General features: G+C 45.0%; 1 protein-coding gene across 5 annotated transcripts in view; it reads left to right on the plus strand.

Moving 5' to 3' along the window:
- The window catches only part of LOC119969612 (disks large-associated protein 4-like), an 847967-nt gene that overhangs the window by 347804 nt on the left and 476172 nt on the right, over window positions 1–23991 (plus strand). For all 5 annotated transcript variants that reach the window (XM_038803470.1, XM_038803469.1, XM_038803472.1 and 2 more), the window contains one exon: window positions 21131–21270. The gene's annotated coding sequence lies outside the window, so the exon portion shown is untranslated. The remainder of the gene's footprint in view (window positions 1–21130; window positions 21271–23991) is intronic.

Raw genomic sequence — 23991 nt, forward strand, 5'->3', positions numbered from 1 at the left:
AAAAGAGGAAGTCAAAGCAGTTAGCAGCATTTGAGCTGTGGGGGGGGGGGGGGGGGGGGAAAGGGGGGGAAGAGGGGGGGAAGTGGGAGGGTGGCCCTCTGCTAGATCTCTGCATCAGACGGCCCACTTAGCAGTATGAAACCGGGCTTCTGTCTGGATCATCAGTGCATTTACAGCACAGCTTGTGGGTCAGGAAGATTCATAGAGTCCCGACAGTGCAGAAGGAGGCCACTTGGCCCATTGAATCTGCACTGACCCATTGAAATGGCACTTTACCCATGTCCACTCCAGCTTATCCCCATAACCTCATAACCTATCCTGCATATCCCTGGATACCAACGAACATGTTATCACGGCCAATCCACCTAACCCGCACTTCTTTGGACTGTGGGGGAGAACCGGAGCACCCAGAGGAAACCCATGCAGACACAGGGAGAGAGTCCAAACTCCACGCACACACTCACCCATGGTCAGAATTGAATTCGGGTCCCTGGCACTGTGAGGCAGCAGCGCTAACCACTATGCCATCATGCCACCCCAGCAGGACTGTTAGCTCTCTGGACAACAAGCTATCCTGTGTATTCATGTGATATATCTGACCAGCCCTTTTGTGATTGAATCTCCCCAAGCAGCATTACGATCCCTCTTACAGGGATCTCTTCCCTCTACCCATTGACTTCGCCTCACCCCACCCCAAAAGTGACCATCGTCTGCATAATTTGCATTCTCTCCCACCTCCTTACCTTAACCCCAATCAGCAATCTCTCTCTGCCTCCCTACATGCTCCTGCTTTGCAGGCTGCAGGCTTTCTGCACCACAGGCATCCAACTTGACAATTAGATTGCCTGTCAAGTGAGAAACTGGAGAAAACCTGCAAAACATCCTGCTGTTAAAAATGGCAGGCCATTCAAAAAACCCATATGTCAGAGTTTCCTGGTTTTAACTCCTTCCCCCATATCCCCACTCTGCTCCACACATGCAATCCCCTAGATATCAGGGTCAATGTGTCTCCTAAATACAATAAATCCTTATTATTTTGCATAATATTGTATAAATTAGCTGTGAAAAGCTACAAATGTGTATTACCTTAAAATTGCACAATGAAAAATTGCTCATAAATTTCCTCTCAGAAAACAATCTGTATGTTTTCATCAATTTAAAGTGTTGTATGTGTCTTGCAGGTTTTTCTTATTAACCAAAGTTTGTCTGCCAAAGCTTTTCTGTCACAAATAAATTAGAATTAACGGGGTAGAAACTTATGAAGCAAAACAAAACAACTGATAGAAAACAAATGTATAAAAACTTTGCAAAGTAATTAACTTGAAGTCAGAACCAAATGAATCATTTGAGTATTGCTAGAAAAAAGAGATGCTGTCAAAAATTTTCATATTGTACGTACCAGGACAGGTGCAAGAATACCAAATTTCAAAGGGTGCAGTAACTTGTGCTGTATCGCACCGGCATTGAAATTCATATACTGCATTGTTCATTTGTGTGGTCGACAGAACGCCTTCATGGTTTGACGGCAGTATTCTGTCAGTGGAAAATACCACACTCTTGTTACTACTTAGTAGCAATGTCAAATGGCTAGCTCCACCTGTTCTAATCAGATCAGCTAATCGATCACTCCATATCACACGTACTCACAAATGGGCCAAAGGCCTCCTCTTTCAAACCTGAAAAGTTCCTAGTCGATCTCGAATTATCCTGGAAGGATCAGGCTGGGTTTCTCAAAAAATTTGAACCTGCAAAACACAAAACTAACATTAGATGTGACTCCACGATTGGATAGCACTCGCTGAATTATCCCAAGTGGTTTAAGAATTACACTAGCAACCAATCTAAGATTACCAGCTGGGCTCACAATATGGCTCACTTGTGCTTGCTGGAAGCTATATTTCTAAACACTTTTCAACGAGGTGCATTTCAACAAACTTTGTTTTGAGCAACTTCAGCAGGGAAAGAAAATACGCAAGTAGTGCATCTTTCTGAATTAAAAATGTAGGGGACGTAGGTCCCTGGTATGTTCTCCATGGCAATGCTTGGACCAGTCAGAGTTGGCTTGCTAACCAATCAGCAGTCTTTTCCCATGCAGTATGAATTGTTGCTCCCTTTGAAATTTTCACCGTCCTGATGCATGCAAGACAAAAAGCTTCAACAGCATGTCTCCTTTTTTTCAGCAATACTCGTGCTCTGTACCTTCAAGCGGCTATTCGTCAGCCAATATTTTTTTAGAGGCAACCATTTGAATCTATCAGTATCATTCGTGAAACTATTTTTAACCAACATATTTTTCAGAACTACTGGGTTTAAAAACAATAAGCATATAAGCCTTATCTAACCGACAATGGCTAATTCCCAAGATTTGTTCCTCTTTCAAGCAGATGAAATTTAAGTTCATAGAATATGGAAAAACAAAATTGTAAACTAAGATTTGTTATGGAGAAGCTATTGGAATCTATAATTAAGGACAAAAGCTGGATTTCCGTGTAAGTAGGGTGAGTCTGGAGGCCTTCCCAAGTGGCTGCCAGGGCCTGTTTCCAAGATGCCCGCCTTCATTCCCGTTCTGATTGACTGGCAGCTCTCAGAGGGCAAGACTTTGTCACCCTCGCCCTGAATCTTAAGGAAGGCCCCACACTGGCCACATAACAGTTAATCTGGTCAGGCCTCCCCCACGAAAGCAACACAGCATCTCCTGCTAGTTCCCCAACCAGTGGAACACTAAATCCAGCCCGGTGTCATCCATTAAGAAGAAGCACGTGTTGAATTGTATGAATAGGCTCCTGCTCAAGCCTGGACAGAACCTGTGACTTTTGCAGCCTTGTTAGAATTTCCTGAGCAATCCTTGAAGATCCACCTCCAAGGGATTTCTGACTCACTATTTTGGATTTGTAGAATAACTGCTTAATGATAAAGAGCACTTTTTTTCTTTTAGAAAACACACAGACTTTTATAGTCATTTTATGTGTACCAATACAGGAAAAAAAATGACTTTCTCATCTCCAATCTCAACCTGTAGAAAAGTTATCACGACTGGAAGTAATCTCCATCTGTGCTTTTCAATCAACAATCATGGAGCTGTGCTGAATTCCCCCTCCCCCCTCCATTCTGTAGATGTGTGAGTGGGCAATGTAATCATTGCTATAGAAATCCTGCTCGCACTACACTGGCGTGTGTTGTGTTTTGACAGTGTAAGAACTTGAAATATGTTTCCAGAAAATTCTGCAAAATTGAATTCTAAATGCTGCGCTGTGATCAATATGCATATAAGAGCAGGCAGTATATTTTCCTGGAAAATGGTTAGCTTAATTGGTGGAATTACTATGCCAACAACAGCAGGGTTTCAACAGAGAAAATGGTATAATTACCATCTGAATGCTGTGCTTGGGATTTGTATTAAATTGAAACACAGAAATTACCACCACTTTTATCTTGGAGGAAGTATCAGAGAGGCTCCCTCATACAGCTGAAAACACTGAGTGACTGCTGCTTAATGCTCAATGCGTAATTTTAGTACTGTTCATTAAGCATAGTAGAAGCCAGAGTAGGATTATGGGCATTCACCAGCGGCAGTCGGGAAGCAGTGCCTGAGGACAGAGAAGCAGAATTACCAAGTCATCATTTTATGGCTGTTTTTGCAATGGGGGCAGCAACCTTGAGTTGAGAAGGAACTATAGCAGACTGAGGAGAGGGAAATATTGACTATCATATGGAGGATACAGTAGAAAGGTTTAGGACACCAAATATTATTTTTAAAACTGTAGGGTCCAATAATTCCATCCATGGGTGCTCGTGGAGTTCCATGAGATGATTGGAAATCCCTTTACTGATACTTTTCAACGTTTATTTGGATCAGATAATTGCCAGATTTTCACAGAATCAGGAAGGGCTCAGTAGATGTGAACTCAGCCGGGTTACCTGAACAGAATTCAAGAGGACCCCATTTTGACCGTTCCAAGGGCCGTAACCTACAGTGTTGAAGTCACAAACTGTTGTAGTAGATACAAACGTTCCTGAAGTCCAGTTAAGATCTGTTTAAGTGTCACGACCGGAGGTTTTTAAATGCCCTGCAGCTGTTCGTGAGTTCATAAAAAACTCCCCTGCTGGACTGCTTTGATTGACAGGCCATCCAATGTTAGAAAAGATGTTAGCATCTGTTCGTGTAATTTCAATTAAGCTTTCTGTTGGCATTTCCTCATGGGTTATTATTATGTCATTATGAATGCTTGGGTGTGTTTCAAAAGCTACAATTAACTCGATAGGGAGTTCTGAGTCACCGTTTGATTACAAATTTAAAGTTCCTATAAAAGATTAGTTGTTTTTGATTGTGCAGTCTGCAGAGAAGTTTGTTTTTTTAAGAGATTAACAGCTTGAGATTTAAAAGCTTTGAATGAATTCATGAAAGGATTTCTTTCACTATCAAGTGTGTATGACTGAGAGCTAGATTAGATTATTATAAGGTTAGCTTTTAAACCTCCATATGGCTCCTAAGGTCTGCCTATGGTGGATAAAGGGTGATAGCTTTAAATTTGGCTTGGCGGTATGAGGAAGCATGGGGGAGTTAGTGGGGAGCATGAGTTAGCATTGAGTTGACATGAAGGCTATGAGGGAGCATGGGGTGGACAGGAGGGATTTTATAGTGATCAGTTGGCATGGAGGGTATGAGGGATCATGGGGTTGGGGGGTTGGTTTGGAGGTTGGGAGTTGTGAAAGGTGAGCCTAACAGCTCGCAAAGCAACTTGAACAAAATCCCGGAAATCTGAAATGGACCTTCTGATCAGTTGGACTTGACACGTGCCCATCCGTGTGGTCATCTACTCTTTGTAGCCCCGACTATATCCATGCATCCCAAACCCTGAGTGAAAATGGATGTATCGGGCTGGTTTTTCGCAAGACAGATCTTCTCGAGCTTTGTGCCTCAGTCATAAAAATCCAGCCTAATGCCTTAATGGATAAGAACAGGGTGGCACTGTGGTTAACATTGCTGCCTCAAAGCACCAGGGATCTGGGCTCGATTCTGACCTCAGGTCACTATCTGTGTGGAGTTTGCACATTCTCCCGGTGGCTGTGTGGGTGTCCTCTGAATGCTCCGGTTTCATCCCAGAGTCCAAAGATGTGCAGGTTAGGTGGATTGGCCATGCTAAAATTCCCCCTCAGTGTCCAAGGATGAGGTGGGGTTACAGAGTTACGGCAATAGGGTGGGGCATGGGCCTAGGTACTGTGCTCTTTCGGAGGGTCGGTGCAGACGTGATGGGCTGAATAACCTCCTTCTGCACTGTGGGGGTGCGATGTTTCTCATTTTGATTTTAAAAAAGAAATCCTTAAATTATGGATCTCTGGGGCGGGATTCTCCGACACTCCGCCGGGTCGGAGAGTCGCCGGGGGGGGGCGGCGTGAATGCCGCCTCAACGCCAGCTGCCAAATTCTCTGGCGCCAGTTATTTGGCGGGGGCAGGGAATTGTGCAGCGCCAGTCAGGGGCCGTTGGCTGTGCCCCCCCCCCCCCCCCTCCGGCAATTCTCCGCTCCGCAATAGGCCGCACGTTTTCGGTTAGTCCCTCCAGCGTAAATTAGACAAGGTTTGTAACGGCAGGACCTGGCTCTGCGGGCAGCCTGCGGAGTTCTCGGGGGGGGGGACACGGGGGGATCTGGCCCCGGGGGCGACCCCAACGGTGGCCTGGTCCGCGGTCGGGGCCCACCGATCTACGGGCAGGCCTGTGCCGTGGGGGCACTCTTTCCCTCCGCGCCGGGCGCTGTCAGGCACCCTGGCAGTGCCACTGTGAGCTAACCTCGCACTGGCAATTGTCAGGGGCACAGCTGGGTGCCAGGCTGGCAATTTTTGCAGGGCGGTGATCGGACCAAGGGTGCCCTGTGGGGGGGATGTGTAAAATTTATTTTTGTTTGTTCAAAACCTGTGGGATCTTGTGACGTTATATTCTTAGCGAGTGCCTTGAATCTCAAACTTTGGCTATTGTAAACAAAATGCTATTTATTCCAAACAGTTTACCAAAAACTTGAGGGACTGGTCTAGGATCACAACACTAGGTGTGTTAATGTATCCCAATCTTTCTTTCAGATAACTGGATGTGGTAGTATTTTCTTGTGAAAATGTCTAGTTGTGAGGGTAATTTATGATCCAAAATGGACCTCTAGGAACCAACTGTAGGGTTAAAAAAAAGAGAAAAGAAAATCTGAAAAATGAAACCTCACAGATAAGGGCACTTGTTTAAAGAAAGAAAGGGAATTAGTAATATTTGCAAACAAGTGCGACGCAATCAAAAGATCATTTCCATAATCATCATTCCGTATGAATAGGCTTACATCTTCATGCATATTTCATTGAAGTTGGCTTTGAACAAGATCAAATTTTGCCTCGAAAATGCAGGTTCTGATGTGGCACAGAATAAGGAATATTCAGCTGGCAACATGGGTAGTATCCGATTGCTGTACAAAATGATATGACAGCAAGTGATACCCATTGCATTAAGCATTACAGGAAACATAGGGTGCAGTCCTGTTAAGACCAAAGAATTGTGGTGCTCTTGTTGATTGGTGCTGCTGTATTTTTTCCTGTGATCACTGTATTGCGCCTGAGAAAGATGGGCTAATCTGCATAATCTGGATTCATGCTTTTTCCAGCTTCCATCAATGATCAATGTGTACTTAACATTTAAGAGTATTTGAATTAATCTTTTAGTTATTTGTAAGTGTCTATCAGCAAGGTGGATTCTGGAAATTCATGCATTAGTTAAAATGAATAACATAGATAAAAGGCAAAGCTGCAGACCTGACTAAGTTTTAATATATCCATGATTTTGTTGGCAGAATCTTGCCTAAACTTTAGTACAATTCAATCATTACTATATGACTGTGTTAATTCTTTGAGAACTAGTAATGCTGTTCCACCATTGTTTTCTTCAATGTACACTGAAACCAAAGACATTTTTAATATGCTGCCTGCGTTCAGTGGCACCAAGGGTACATCATTTCAAACTAGTTATAAATGCTAGAAAAAGTCTTTGGTTTCAGACGCTGGTTGGTTTGCAGTCCAATAGCCCCTTTGCGGACAGGAAATACCTTAGCTAAAAAGATAAAGTGGTCAGTTTTCAATTCCATCACCTGAAAAAAGGGTTGGTAGCTTCATCATCTTGTTATTACCGGCACGGGGGCACAGTGGTTAGCACTGCTGCCTCACAGCGCCAAGGAACCAGGTTTGATTTCAGCCTTGGGCGGCTGCTGTGTGGAGTTTGCACTTTCTCCCCAAGTCTGCGTGGGTTTCCTCCGTGTGCTTCGGTTTCCTCCCACAGACCAAAGAAATGCAGGTTAGGTGGTGCTATGGAGATAGGGCAGGGAGGTGGGCTGAGGAAGGGTGCTCTTTCAGGGCTGGTGCAGACATATTGGGCTGAATGGCCTCCTTCTGCACTGTTGGGTTTCTATGGGAATAATGTTTTGGTAGCAAAGCGGCACAGCAGTCAGCACTGCTGCCTCACAGTGCCAGAGACCAGCGTTCAATTCCAACCTAGAGTGACTGTGTGGAGTTTGCACGTTCTCCCAAAATCTGCATGGGTTTCCTCCGAGTGTTCCAATTTCCTCCCACATCCATGCGGGTACCCATACTATCTAAATATTTAAGATGGGATTTGATAATTGAAATGACATTTACCTAATTTTATTTTGACTGTGTTATTTGAATGAAAATATGCTGACCAATTCCACAACAACAACAGATTTCTCTCTGCAGTACTATTAAAACCTTTAGTATAATTTACGATTTGGGATTATGGTAAAGCAACCCAAGGCACTTCACAGGAGCATTAACAAACAAAATTTAACTGTAAGCCACATAAGGAGGTATTGCAGCAAATGACCAAACCCTTGGTCAAGGGTTTTAAGGCGTGTCTCAAAGGAGGAAAGAGAGGCCAAGAGTCAGAGAGGTTTAAGGAGGGAAATCCACATACTTGGCAGTGAAGGTATAGCCCCAGTGATGGAGCGATTAAAACAGGAATGCCTAAGAGTTTGGAATTGGAGGGACATAAAGGTCTTAGTGAGTCGCCGGACTGCAGGAGATAACAGATGCAAGGTGGGTTTGAAAACAAAGACGAGCACACAAAAATTGGGGCATTGCGCAACTGGGAACCAGTGCAAGTCAGCTCGCAGATGCTAATAAGGACATAGGGGATATCGGATAACCTCAAGTTTATGTAAGGTAGAATGTGGGAGTTTGGTCGGAAGTGCCTTGGAATCATCAGGTCTTAGAGACACAAGTTCCAGAAATAAGATATCCTTTTATTTGTTATCACAAAACTTGCATTGGTGAAAACCTGACTGAATTATGCATGAATTCCTTCAGGCTGTCATTTTATGTGAGGAAAAGCAGAGCATGTCATCACACAGGCTGGTTAAGTTATCAGAGGATCTAGTTATTTATAAGCTTGCATCAGAAAAAATACTATGAAGGCTTCAGATGAAAAAAAAAACTTAATTCACTATTAATGTCCGAGAGGAACATTGTTTGCCCTAGCCAGTCTGGTCTACACACAACTCCAATCTCACAATATGACACTATCGGGGAATATTGACCTAAAAAAAAAAAATGGATGGGTTGGTGGGTGGTTAATATTGTAAACATTGGAATCCCAATTCTAAATTTGCCCACTTCCAGCTTTAATGGAGGTGGGATGAGTGCTCCCAGGAGGTGAGTATCAATTTAAATATAATCATAGAATCATAGAATTTACAGTGCAGAAGGAGGACATGTGCCTCATATTTTATTCACAAATGTTATTCTGGCCAATTTATTTCTTGAATTTCAGAAAACAACCTCCTAGCAACTCTCTTAACCGCTGAAATATCCTAAGTTAAACATCAGTTACCAGGGAGGGAATATTTAATTCCCTCAGGAACACCAGGCTCAGGAACACCACCACTCACCAAGCTGGCTGAATGTGCAGCCACAACTGTCAGACTGAGCGTGTGTCAGTTGGTGAAGAGACCGAGTAGCGGGATTGGCCGACCTCACTTTTTCCTTACCCAACTGCACGTCACAAACGAGTCTATTCATGATAACATTGGTAGAAGTGGCCCCTTGAAGTCAAGGTCTCATCCTCGCATTGAGATTACCTTTCACCATGGCGTGTGCCACCACCATCATGCAAAGTGGGATAGACGTGAAATAGATCTAACAGCCCACTTCGAGATATCCAAGGGTCATCGTCAGCATTTATAGATCAAGAATTCATATCTCGTTGTCCGACGTATCATTGACTAGTATGTTCCATTGAGCTGGGAGATCAGTGCTGGTACAGTGGGGTGTGTGGAAGTGGAGAAAGAGCACCAGGTATACTTCAAGTAAAACTAATCCAGTAAAGCTGCAGCATAGGGCAGCATATCTTTAGCCCAACCACCTTCAACTGCTTAACCATTGATCTCCCCTGGTATCTGGAGGACTGGGGCTGTGCAGTACTGATTCTATAGTGTTCAGCTGTATTCACTACTCCCCCAACAATGTCAGGATCCACTAACATGTACAAAATATGCAGGCTCTGTTAGAAATTTGTACGTAACAATCGTACCAGGTAAATGCCAAGGAACAACCAGTTTCAGAAAGAAAATGAACAAATATTTTGCCCTGATTTTCCCCTGGACCACAGTACAAGGGAGACCTAACCCCCTCCATCAGAGATCCCCGATAAATAGACGCCCCCAAAATAGAGACCTGCACAAGAACACCCCCCCCCCCCCCCATTTCAAAGACCCCCACCAAAGACCTCCCCCCCTCCCCTATTAAAGAGACCCCTGCCTGGAAGCTAGATAGCTGTCCAGATAGAGACAGTGAAAAAAATTACTGCTTTAAAATTAATCTGTGCCATACACCTGCTGGCTCAGGCAGAGGAAGCAGCACCTGCAAATTCCTAGAAAGCTAAGACATATGAGCTGGGTTTAAACCCCCTCAGATCTTTGATCTGCAAGATTTTCATTCAGATCAATATGACATTGGTTTTACTAGGTTGTGACTGACAGCTTTCACATGGCCAGCTGTCTGGATTGCTTAATTTAATTTTCCTCTACACTTCAATGGATCGCATGTACCCTATTGTGAAACTAACTTCAATGTTTATAAACATTTAGCTATGATTGACAGCTTTTTGGCAGCATCAACAGCAGTTAGGTTTCTTCAGAGGAAGTGAGAGCACTAAACTGCTTTTGATGTGCTCCAAGAGCTGTCAATCATAACTAGTTGTTCATAAACATTGTGGTTAGTTTCACAGCTAGGTACTTGAGATCCATTCAAGCCACTTGCTTAACAGATATCTTTTATTGAAATAACTGCAGATGTCATGTCTCCAGTTCTTTAGATAAGTAAGCCACACCTACCATTTTATGACTCTCAGGGTGTGATTTTGAGCTTGCACCCTCCACCCGTGAGACACTCAGCATGGGCTCAAACTCTGGAGAGAATCAAAAAATGTGATTCTCTCCAGCAAGATTCGGATTTGCAATTTTCCATCTCCCCGCCACCCTCACCAGTGGAATGGGGCAAAGTGCATTGTTGGAACCCAAGAACTTATTTTAATACATTAGCATGTCATTAGCGAGCACTCTCTCCAGACATGCCATTCCTCATGGAATATTCATTGGGCACTGACGTGACGTCATGCCGGTGTCACGGTTACAAAGCGTGACCTTGATGGCCCCACTTTGGAGGGGATGTCAGCAGTAAGTGCTCAGGCAGCCATAATTCTCCAGGCTCTTCACTGCTCAAGGTGCACTGGAGAGGATGTGGAGGACACAGATAAGTTCAGCTCTAGGCCGGGTTGAGGATTGAGTCACTCAATCTCGAGGCGGAGGTGTTGCTAGCAGGTCTTGCCACCCATTCACTTCAGGGTGCCCCCTGCTTTAAGGGGGTCTGGAGGCTGACATGCAGACATCGCTTCCTGTGTCCTCCTTGCTGGACATGTAGCCAAATTACTCATGAGGGAGTGCCCGTCCTTAGTGGGAGCTGGAAAGTGGATGGGTGAAGGTGAATACTCAGGTTAAGCACTAGGGGCAACAGTGAGATTACTGGGTGGTGTCCCATTGGAGGCCAGACTGCAAGGGCAGAATGGGGTTCTCAGGAATGGGTTGCGTCACTGCCTCATGAGGAATGAAGACCCTCTCATTTGGGAAAGCACAACTGACCTATGACACTCAGGCAGAACTCTGAGGACCAAAGGGTTAAGCTCCACTGAATATAAATTCCACTTGCCTAGCATGTTTGTGTCTCAGGAATAAGTGTGTAGGGCTGTGAAATGGGAGAATGAGGGTACCCTCTGTCTTGATATGCTCTTGGCGTAGCATAAGCTGCTTTCTTGATGTGCACTCTGACAAGGGTAGGTTCAGATGTGGAGATAACTTCAACATGTTTATTGAACTATTTACAATTCTCCTACTCGGATTCACCACTATTGGTAATCCTGTTATAGCTACTCAGACTGACAAACCAGTCTGCTACAATCCACGTGGTGGGTGTGACGTTGTATCAACCCTGTGTCTGTTCCCACTGAGTGGCTCCACTGGAAAGAGGAAGATCATGTGTGCTGTGTCCTTTATATATAGCTTGGTGCAATGCCCCCTGTGGTAGTGTCACCTCTGTGTGTATCATGAATGCCCATTGGTCATGTCCTATCTAACTGACCTATTTGTTGAGTGTCTGTGTGTCATGTCTCTGGTGCTCCCTCTAGTGTCTAGCTAGTCTACGTGTACTTACATTAGCCCCTTGTGTATCTACAGTGATGCATATCACCATGCCCTTTAGATGTGTGCTTGTCATGCTCTTCGCAGGTTTCACTCTGATGAACTGTGCCTCATCAGTCATAATGGGCATTCAATTGTTTGAAATGAAATTTCACCCTTCATTGACAACTCAATTGTGCCAATGAAGTATGCAGAGCTAAAGGTCACTGCCACCGATTTGAGTCCCAAGCACTGAACCTCACCACACAGGATACACTGATGTGAACCCTGAAGTAAGGCTGCATGGTAAAGTCTATCATCACTCAGCCTGTAACAGGCCATGACAGTGGGGGTGGAGCTTCTTTGAGGTGCCCCATTAGGATGCAGACGTGGGTCCCATGCATCTACTCAATAGCCCAATACAAGGAATGGAGGAGAGATTGGGAAATGGCCAGGCGATGTGTGCTGGGAAGGTGTTTAAATGGAGCTCCCCAGCGACTGCATTGATTAAGTTTCCCTGGGGTGAGTGAATCAACAGGAGGTCACCAAGATTCATGCGGCGAAAAACACTTTTCTTTAAGACACTCACATTTCCATGAGTAATTCCGCCGATGGTGTCAGTGGAATTCATACCGTTTACCTCAGCAAAGCTGACACTTTGCCACTTTTTGGAAAGATTCCGTCCTCTGCCTTATACGCAAGTTACTTTTAAAATGGTAATTATCTTAAAGCTGTGTGGTCTGTCAGCCACTGGCTGTTTACTAGGGTTTCTCTTTCCCACTGAATTTACATTTAAAATTCAAATGCCCAAAACTAAAAAGCTACAACCTCTAGACACTTGGGGCGGGATTCTCCGTCCCGCCGCACCAGTTTTCTGGTGCAGCGTGCCCCTTCCGGCGGCATCTATCCCACAAGCAGGCCAATGGACTTTCCCATTGTGGGCAGCGCACCCACGCTGCCAGGAAATCCCCGGGCGTGGGTGTGCTGCTGGCGCAACGGAGAATCCTGACAGCGGAGAATCCATCCCCATGAACTATGACATAAGGGATTGAGACCAGCAAACATCAACATTTTAATTTTAATTGAACAACCGGACTAGTTACTCTGAAGAAGAAAGTTGTAATGGCTGGAGTCACTTTGTGTGGCTTGGATATAATCAAGTTCATAATAACTTTAGTTGCTGTTCTTTAATTGTTCAATGCTGTGTCATTTGCAATGCGCATGCAAATACAAAATCAAAGGGTGGAATTTAGCCATTTTCTGACAAATGTCATCTGGGCAAGGAAAGTGGAGGGTACCCTGCTGGCTGCACTGCCGGCTTTACCCGCAGTATTGCTTAGACACTTTGGCAAAAAAATGAAAGGAGGGGGGAATCCCACAATGCCAGGCCAGCAGAGCAGGCTCTGATTGAACCCACCCCGGCAGCAGCATGGGTTCGCAAACGATCGGGACGCACTTGTTAAAGAGTGCCCCGACGTAAACGGATAAAAAGAGAAACGCTTATAAAGTGTTAAAAAGTGAAATGCACTCCCCAGCCAGCACCCCCTCCCCAAAAACTCCCACATCTCTCTCAAAACTAGCCCCCCCCCTCAACAACCCCCCCCCCCCCCCCCCCCCCCAGGAACTGACTCCCCTTCATTAATTGTTTGCACTGCTGCCTCACAGCGCTAGGGACGCAGGTTCCATTCCGACCTTGGGTCATTGTCCGTGCAGAGTCTGCATGTTCTCCCCGTATCTGCGTGGGTTTCCTCTGGGTGCTCCGATTTCCTCCCTCCGACGAAAGATGTGCAGTAGGTGGATTGGCCATGCTAAATTGTCCATTAGTGTCCAAGGATCTATGGGTTAGGTTATGGGGATAGGGCAGTGGTGCAGGTCCAGGTAGGGTGCTCTATTAGAGGGTCGGTGTAGACTCGATGGACTGAATGGCCTCCTTCTGCACTGTAGAAAGTCTATGATTCAAGTAGTCATTGTTAAATCATATTCAGCTCAGTATCATCAGGTGTGGAAGAGGCTCTTTGAAGTGATGGGATGTGCTTGAACCAGAACTGTCAAGCCTCATTACTTCTAGCATTGTTTTTCTAAGACAACCTTTTTCTGTCTGTCATTGTGTTATATAATCCCAGCTCCATTTAAATCAGTACATTTAACATCTACATTGCTGCGTTATCGAGAAAAGAGGTTATGATGCTTCCAGCAGTCTTATTGCTCTAATATTTCAAACCTTCCGCAATGAAGGTAAATTGGTTTCATTTTTCCACTTGACCTGCAAATCCTACTAAGTAGTAATGCGTATTATTGAATGCGAGGACTAAGATAATGGGTAGAATCTTACCAGAATTTGGCGTAGTGTCCGGTTCAGACTGAAAACTAGCGTGTAACTCTCCAACTGCACAGACCGGGGGTGGGATTCTCCAATAATGGGGGTATGTCCCCACTCTAGCTGCAAAACGCAGGAAAGTCCAGAGTGATTCTCCTAATTGAAGGGGGCTAGCACAGCAGCTCTAGCTGCTGATATCGGGTCCTGCACTTCCGGTCGGGAGTCTGTGCATGCGCACGGCGGTGGCCATCCCGCGTGACTTGCGGACTAACACCGCGGACCGGCCCCGAAGATATAGGCCTCCCTGAGATTGCACGCGCCCACACATTGATGGCCTCCGATCACTAACCTGGCTGTCCGTGAGGCCCCCCCCCGCTGAAGGTTCCCCCCGCCCCCCCCCCCCACCAGGGTGGCGGCGGACTGACTCCGCAGCCACCTCTGGCCGTTCCCGACAGGCAAAACGTGGTCAGAAGCACGCCGTCAGGAACTCGCCCAGTTTTCATCGGAGAATCGCCACGGGGGCCTCAACAGTACCCTATTTGATCTATGGAATTGTTGAAGGTCAACTTCCAATGAGTGACATGGCACCTTCGCAAGCTTCCATAGGAACAGGGGGAGACCATTTAGCTCCTCAAGCCTGTTCCACTATTCAATGAGATGATTGATGATCTGCAACCTAACTCTATAAACTCACTTTTGCTCTATATTCCTTAATACCTTTAACTAGAACAAAAGCCTATCTGAGTTTAAAAATTACCACAGGCAGGTCACCTTAGAGCCATATCAAACGTTGCTGACCTCTCTTCCCCTGACCAATATTGTGACTAGTCGGTTGCTAGACAACTGGCAAGAGTAACTTTTACCCGTTATCACATGAATAATCAATGTATCCTATCGAATAGTCTTCACAACTCAATTAGGGCAGGCACATTAGAAATGGGAAGGTCGAGGTCTTGGTTTGTTAGATTCCAGACTGAATCAGTTATTAATCAAAAGCAAAATACTCCCTACTGCTGGAAGCCTGAAATAAAAACAGAAAATGCTGTAAATACCCAGCAGGTCAGACAGCATCTATGAAGAGAGATACAGAGGTAACCTTTCATGTCGGTAGCCTTTTATCAGAACAGCCAAAGCTAGTTTGTTGACTGCCATTGACATTATAATCAATTTCAAGCAATGCTTATAACTGCAGAGCACATGCAGAAGACAGGGCAATCAAACCATTGTTCTGGGGAAGCTGGATTGACTAATTTCATGTGTTTTTCTCATATTTATGTTGCTAGTTGATAGTTCCTGGCACTGATGGGTTCCCTGTGACACTGCAATGCCCTTTGTCCTCTTCTCCAGCTTGCTGTACCTTACTCTTCCACTTTCCAGTGGGTTGTTAGGGTACATTAACTCAAAATTTTTAATTCAAACAAATTAAAAAATTGTGATGAAACGATTCTGTTTCTTTCTTAAAATTGAGTATTAAAAAGGTTGTGGATAAAAAGCCGCTTTAATTAGCTTTCCAGATCTGTACATCAAACACAACTGTCTGTAAAATATTTACAAACTAGGGCTAAATCGCTGCAGGTTGATGGTACCGTTGCTATTAGCTGTCTAAAATAGTCATTGATATTCTGACTGTATTCCAAGGGAAATGTACCCCATCTCTAAGAAGGTCAACTGTTGAGTTAAAAGGCCTTCCATAACTGGAGCTGATTCTCCATTTCAGGAATGTTTTCGAGTTTCTCTATCTGTGTTAAATTCCTGACTCAAGCCCATAATTTACCACAGTAGAAATGATCAGTAGAAGCCTGCCTTGATTTACAAAGTAAGAAGTCTTACAACACCAGGTTAAAGTCCAACAGGTTTGTTTCAAACACGAGCTTTCGGAGCACGGCTCCTTCTTCAGGTTCACCTGAAGAAGGAGCCGTGCTCCGAAAGCTCGTGTTTGAAACAAACCTGTTGGACTTTAACCTGGTGTTGTAAGACTTCTTACTGTGCTCACCCCAGTCCAACGCCGGCATCTCCACATCTTGATTTACAAAGTAATTCACATTTTCAGTCGCTTGTAGAGCCTTATAAGCCTTCTTGTCAGCTGTCAGAATGAGACAGCTTCCCAGTACATTTTTTCTTTTGCTCTGGACATTAATTCACACTCCAGCGGCTTTACGATAGCAAATCTAAAGGTTAGACAAGTTGAAGGTTAGGCTGCAATAACTAAATGCTGCTTTGCACTGCAGTAAAAGTCAAGACTTGTCAATGTCCTGTATTCATGCTTTCTGTTTAATAGGACAAAAGTGACTGTCTGTTACCGCTGCCCTTTTTTTTAAGAAGAACTCATCACAAAGGGTAACATATTTTAAAAGTGACAGAATTGTGCCCTCCTAGAATTGATAGTTGAGCCAGTTTTGGTTTATTTTCCCGACCCTCTTTTATCTCAAAGTGCCTCACTTACCTGATCGGCTGTTATGCAAAGTTTTTTTTATAAAAAGAAATATCCACTGCATTGCACAACACTGAACATTCTTCAGCTGCGCAGCCGTCGTTGATTGGTTGTTACTGAGTGTTGCCTGAGAATTCTAACTGGACACCAGCTAGGACAGAAGCAATGAATAGCAAATTCTGCAACCTGTCCACTGTCAGCATATTCCTGAGTGCTGCTGCCTTTCCTTCAGAACCCATCTCTGCTATTTCTTTCTCTTTTTACTGTTTCAGGAGTAATAACTTACATCGCAAAACATAATTGAAAGTATTCATCAAATAAATAGAATGCTGCTATATTGATAAGGCAATAACTCAGGCCATAATGGAAATCAGTTGTGTGTCAACAGAATTGCATAAGAACGGGATTTTCTATTTCCATCAAGAAGTGTAGGGGAGTTCTCCTGCTTGCCCTGGTCAATCTTCATCCTTAACCGATGTCTTTTAAAGAATGGATTATTTGGCCATCATCAATTTGCTGTTTGTGGAATCTCATTGGACAGAAACTCCATGCTAAGTTTATTATATGGCAATGATAGTTACACTTTAAAAGTACTTTATTGTCTGGGATCAAGGTCATGGAAGGCGATAAATAAACGTCTGTGTGTGTGGCTGCCTGCATCCATATACATGGGTGCATGTCCATATTTATCTTTTCTTGTGTAATTAAGCAATTTGACCTTAACCTTTCACAGTATTAACAAGCAAACTCGATACATGTATATATGTTTTTTCTAACTTCACTTAACTTAATTGGGAGCGAACAAACCTCCAAGCAGCAATATTATGAACAAAGGTTTTATTGACACTGTTATCAAAACAGGGCTTCCTCACCAATAACCTCCCCACCGATGCTTAGTTTAGGTCCCAGCAGGACCACTCAGCTCCAGACCTCATTACAGTCCATGTCCAAACTTGGTCAAAGAACTGAATTTGAGTGGTGACCTGAGCATGACTGACCTTGACGTTAAGGCAGCATTTGACCAAGTGGCTGGCAGACCGAGCAAAAGTCGAATTAATGAATTTGAGGGGGAAACTCTTCGCTGGTTGGAGTCACATGTAGTTCTAGGAAGATGGTTATGGTTGTTGGAGGTCAATTATTTCAGTCCCAACACCTCAGTGCAGGAGTTCCTCACAATAGTGTCCTCGAGCCATTCACCTTCAGCTGCTTCATCGATGGCCTTCCCTCCATCAGAAGGCCGGAAGTGAAAATGTTTACTGATGATTGTGCAATGTTCAGCACCGTTCATGAGTCCTCGGCTACTTAAGCAATTTGTGTCCACATGTAGCATGATAAGTGCCAAATGGCATTCATGCCACACAAGTGCCAGGCAATGACCATCTCCAATGAGGGAGAATCTAGCCATTTCCCCTTGATATTCCATGGCATTATCAATGGTCACTCTCAACATCCTGGGGCTACCACTGAGCAGAAACTGAGCCGGGCCAGCCATATAAATACTGTGGTTATGAGAGCAGATCCGAGGTTGGGATTCCTGACTCCGCATAGCCTGTCCACCTCTACGAGGCACAAGTCAGGAGTATGATAAAATAATCTCCACTTGCCTGTATCATCAAAGAGAAAGCAGCCCACTTGACCGGCACCCCATCCGCCACTTTAGACACTCATTCCCTCCACCACCATCGCACAATGTGTACATTTACAAGATGCATTGCAGAAACTCACCAAGGCTCTTTTGACAACATATTCCAGACCTGTGACATCTGCCACCATCAAGAACAATGGCAATAGATTAATGGGAACAACACTTCCTACGAGACCCCCTCCCAGTCACATGAAATCCTGTCTTGGGACTATGTCACTGTTCCTTCATTGTCGCTGGGTAGAAATGCTGGATTCCCTCCCTAACTACACTGTGGTTGTACCTACATCATACCTGCAGCATGGACTCCATAATGCAACTCAACAGCCCCTCTCTAGGATGACCAATAAATTCTGGGCCTTGTCAGTAACATCCACACACCATGAATGATTTTTTTAAAATTTAGAGTACCCAATTATTTTTTTCAAATTAAGGGGCAATTTAGCGTGGCCAATCCACCTAACCTAACCTGGGTTGTGGGGGTGAAACCTACGCAGACATGGGGAGAATGTGCAAACTCCACACGGACAGTGACCCAGGGCCCAGATTTGAACCCGGGTCCTCAGCGCCGGAGTCAGCAGTGCTAACCGCTATGCCATGTGCCACCACGATGAATGATTTTTAAAATAAAATTAGTGAATGAATGCTTACATTTGGTAAATTTGACTGAGGCCTAACAATTCCATTCAAATAATGGACCACAGATGTAATGTTTGTGAGCAGTTTTTCTTTATATTGTACAAGACTTAATTTCAAGGTTGCTGTGTTCAGTGAAACCTCAGTTGGTATTTCAAAGCAATAGCAGCTTTTGTTTCCCACTCTCTGGAACATTCCGTGTGATTGTAGCATTCAGCACGAGGGGACCCCATAATGTCATTGCAACAATATGCTTGCTCGCATCAGGTGGCTCTCCTGTGTTCAATTAGCAATATTCCAGTATAATATGTGTCACTGGCCTATGTTTAAACTTGAATGAAGAAACTTTAGCTCCGCATTGAACAGGAACTTGGAGAGGCAGCATTATATTTTGGAAAGCTTTTAAGAAAAGAAGGTCTATGCTGGAAATCATCCATCATTGAGAATCAGGAATGGATTCATAACATTGAATGTAGGCCAATCCAACACACATAAATAGGTTTCTGAGAGGTTTGTTAAATTGGACACTGTGAAAGACCAGAATTTGGTTTTTCCAAAGAGAATGTTTCGACAAAAAGAATAATGTCAGTCCTGTTTTTTGAACAGTAAAACTACAAGTCGGTCTAGCAATTGTGATGCTAGCCAAAAGAAATATATGGAGTGAAAATTCACTTGAGCTCACTTTTGAACTTGAAGTAAGTGGTGCACTGACAGTCCATACCAAAAACCAGAAGCCCCATGTTCGCCTGAAATTGATTGGCCTCGTAGGTATATTGCCGGCAGGTTATGGACACCGCTTGGGCATCAATTTGGGCTGGCTACTTCCCAGTAAGCATATTGTGGAATATATAGAAAAGGCATGAGATTTGGATTTAAAAGCTGGCTATAAAAATGAGTGGCTATGTGCTAAATGACTTAATTCTGTTCCCAATGTTATTCTGCCCTTGATGTTACCTCTTTAGGGTAATGTGTCAATGCCTGAAAGGTTCATCTGAAATTTCTTTGCTTCCATTAAACAATTTGATGTAACAGCAGACAAACAAATTTCAGGTAAATGTTAAAGACGTTGTATGCACATGTCCCAGATGGTAGTTTGAAGAACAGTTTTTCAGTAACTATGAGTGCGATTTAACAAGAAAAACAGAGTCCTGTTTTGGACGTGTTTAGCAAGGTGTTTCCCACTGCCTGCAGTGCCAAGAATGACCCATTATTAAATGGGACTCTGTTTTCTTCCTGGTTCAAAGTCACGAACACCCCACCGAGGTTGCACGAACATTCATTTTCTGCACTGACGACCATTTTTAAATGCTCCCCAACCTCTCAAAACCCCAAACGCGGCCTCTGGACCCCTCAATGCCCCCAATGTACCGATTAGGGGGCCCTCAAGCCCCCCCCCCCCCCCATCACCCCACCTCACAAGAGCATGGCACCGCTGGGTAATCTGGCACCTGGAACAGGCAAACTGGCACCTTGACACCGTGGAAGTGCCAGCCTGGCACTTGGCAGTGCCACCTGGGAACCTTGGCACTGATGGTGTGGCACTGACAGGGTGCCAAGTTGGCAGTGCCCAGGTGGCATTGGGTTTCCAGGGTACCATGCTGCCCAGAGCCGGACCACCTGAGGCCTCCGATCGCCTGGTAGACACCCCCCCTCCCCCCACGTCCACCTTTGTGGAAACCCGTGCTAAACGGTGCCATGGCAGGGTCTCCAAGGCTTGGACATTTGATCCCAGGTCTTGGGATACTCCGACGCAGACATATTCAAGTGGGTCTAACTGCTGCCTTAAATATGCAGATCTGGATCCCGCCCAGTGAGGGCAAGATCCAGATCACGACATCTCGCGAGATCTCGTTAGATCCCACGAGACGTTCCAAACGTCGTAAATCTCCTGAGGAATGCCCCATCAAGGCCGCACTTACATTCACTTCCTGAACTGACAGGAACAGATAAATGCACCAGTTTTAAATGCTGCACTAATCTCTTGAGCCCCCCCCCCCCCCCCCCCCCCCCAACCATGGACATCCTAATGCCCCAACTTACTGATTAGAGGCTCCTCAACCCCCCCCCCCCCCCCCCCCCCCCCCATCACCCCATCTCATCTGGACACGGCACCCCTGAGCAAATTGGCTCCCAGAACAGGCAAACTGGCATCCAGGCATTTTGGTACTGCCAGACTGGCACCCAGTAATGTAAGTTCATTCACAGCCATGTTTTCAAATCAATTAAAAAAATTCAGCTCTGAAATAATTTTAGCAAAGAAACATAAATTGCTCCTCAGTACTCATTAACTTAACCACACATTAAGAGTTAAGCAAGTTTGATTTAAAAATGTAATTCTTAATGTCTTTACTAGCCAGCATAAATTTACATTGCTATTTTGTTATTTACTTTTCAGGCCTTTGGCCTCATTTGGCATCAAGTGCCTGCTCGGTTTGACGTGCTGTTGGAAGTACTGCAGTCCTACATTGAAGTCATCTGACAGAGTAACCCACTGTAGCCAACAGAAAACCTGCTACCAGTGTCGCAACTAGCCAGGTGAGTGCAAATGAACTCCCTTGCCTGTGAAACCAACCACATCACCATTGTAAATGGACTTCTTCACCCCCAAGCAACAACTTGGCAGTTGCCATGCACAGACGTGTACAGGTGATGATGAGAAAATGAAACAACTAGTTTAGCGCTGCTGCTCCACTGAGCTTGGTCTGCTCTGGGTCTCGAGGAATACTGTACAGGTATACCTAATGAGATGTGACAAGAAAATAATTGATCTAAATTCTACATTGTCTTTTTAAGCTGTTGGTACCATTCTTCATAAAATCTATGGAACTCTGTAAAATGCTGCATTTTGTGCCTATAGGGGTGCTGTTACAGCAAGTGCTCTTGAGCCTAGGTGAATGTAATCTTTTGGTGCGTTGTCAATACAGCTCACACTGCTTATCATTGGTACTAACGTGAAAGGCCTGTTTTTCACAATGGAAAATTTATTTCAATCTATAACCCTGACTGGAATATTTTTTCTACAACTAGTATTTCAAAGACTTCCATTTAAAGCCCATTAATCTCCCCCTTCCCTGACTACACATGAAATGTCCTGTGCTAATCAGGGACATGAAAGGAGTTGCTGGAACTCAATACTCCATGGGCGAGATGTGGCCCCACCCGACGGGACCTTGGCATTCTGGCTGCGGGGGCAATCCTGGTGGGGGGAGCGGGGGGGGTGATCCGACTCTGGGGTGGGCCTCCAGGGTGGCCAGGCCTGCAATCGGTGGCTACCGATCGGTGGGCGCGCTCATTCCGGGGGGGGCTATGATCCTCTGCGCCGGGCCCCTTTAGGGCTCTGCCATGTTGCGTGGGGGCAGGCGTGAAGACGGCTGCCGTGTGCATGCGCAGTCGCGCGGGCGTAACTGCAGGGCCATGCCGGTAGCCAGAGCTGTGGGACCCATGCCGGGGTCCTGCTAGCCCCCTTGAAGACGGAGAATCACCCCAGACTTTCTAGGAAAAAGTCCAGAGTGATTCTTGCCCGTTTTCCGGCGGGCGTGGAGACTTAGTCCCCAGAAGGGAGAATCCCGCCCCATAAATCTGACCTGTTTGCACTTTTGTCTGGTTCAATGTACATCATAATAATAGTGCAATGTTATTTGTGATTCTCGCATTGACTGAACGTGTGACAAAGAACTCCTCACTTGCACTGTCACACTGATACTGTCCACAGTAAGCATTTAGTTTTGCCCAGTTTCTCTTTAGCTGAAATCCTCTTGTGGTGCCATACCTGAGAAATATAAAAGGCAATCACACTTTATTGAGATGCAAACAATCCACTGAGCGACCTGTTTCTGCCTGAAATAGCCAGCACATTTAACACCGCAAGGGGCAACTTTGTCATCAACAATAATGATTAATGGCAAGTGGATTGCGCTATTTGCTGATTTCAATGTGGATGGTTTAAATTGAGATTTTATATTAAATAATAGTGAAACTATTTTGTGCTTTTTAAAATAAACAAACTGTCAGGAACCCCCAAAGTTGCTTGCCGTCTCATGCCATCAAAGTATAACAGGTTGATTGATCAAACAACATCTGTGCAAGTGAAGCTAGCTTATCAGCCACTTAACCAGCTGTGGGGCGGCGAATGGGGAGATGGCATAACAAGCTGAATTCAACCAGAAGAATATTCAGCTCCCAGTATGTGACATGAGGCGGATGGAGCAAAACACATCCGGTAAACTAGGCTTAGGGATCAGAACCCTGTAGGTTGCATACCCAGAGAAGCTGGGTCAAGCAAAATCGCCAAGTTGAGAAATGACAAATTGGAATTTACTCACATTGAAATCCATTTTTGCTGTCAATGTGAAATGCTGATAGTGGACGAATTTGCCTGCATTCCTTAATGCACTTAACCTACATTGATCTCATGACTTGCTGCAGTCAAACAATGGGAAAATAGTTGATGAACAGTCGACGAGGACAAGGAATGCTACCAGAAACAACTAGAATGATGTGGATAGAATAGAATAGAATAGAACAGTACAGCACAGAACAGGCCCTTCGGCCCTCGATGTTGTGCCGAGCAATGATCACCCCACTTAAACCCACGTAACCCGTAACCCAACAATCCCCCCATTAACCTTACACTACGGGCAATTTAGCATGGCCAATCCACCTAACCCGCACATCTTTGGACTGTGGGAGGAAACCGGAGCACCCAGAGGAAACCCACGCACACACGGGGAGGACGTGCAGACTCCACGCAGACAGTGACCCAGCCGGGAATCGAACCTGGGACCCTGGAGCTGTGAAGCATTGATGCTAACCACCATGCTACCGTGAGGCCCCCATGCTGAAAAAATTGTCAAATAATGGACCACAAGGTTTGTGGCTTGGTTTCCACATTGAAAAGTATTTTGGATCTATCCTCAGAAATGGCAGAGCGACTGAATAGTTACTTTGCATGAGGCTTCACGGTGGAAGACACCAGTGGGGTACCAGAACTTCAAGAAAATCAGGGGCAGAGGTGAGTGTAGTGGTCATCACTAAGGAGAAGGGGGCAGAGGTGAGCATAGTGGCTATCACTCACGAGAAGGTTCTGGGGAAACGGAAAGGTATGAAGGTGGATAAATCACCTGGACCGGATGGAATACATAACAGGATTCTAAAGGAGATAGCTGAGGAGATTGTGGAGGCATTGGTGGTGGTCCTTCAGGAATCACAGGAGTCAGGGATGGTCCCAGAGGACTGGAAAATGGCCAATGTAACACC

Source organism: Scyliorhinus canicula, chromosome 7, assembly GCF_902713615.1.
Source record: "Scyliorhinus canicula chromosome 7, sScyCan1.1, whole genome shotgun sequence".
In the NCBI taxonomy this organism is placed as follows: domain Eukaryota; kingdom Metazoa; phylum Chordata; class Chondrichthyes; order Carcharhiniformes; family Scyliorhinidae; genus Scyliorhinus; species Scyliorhinus canicula.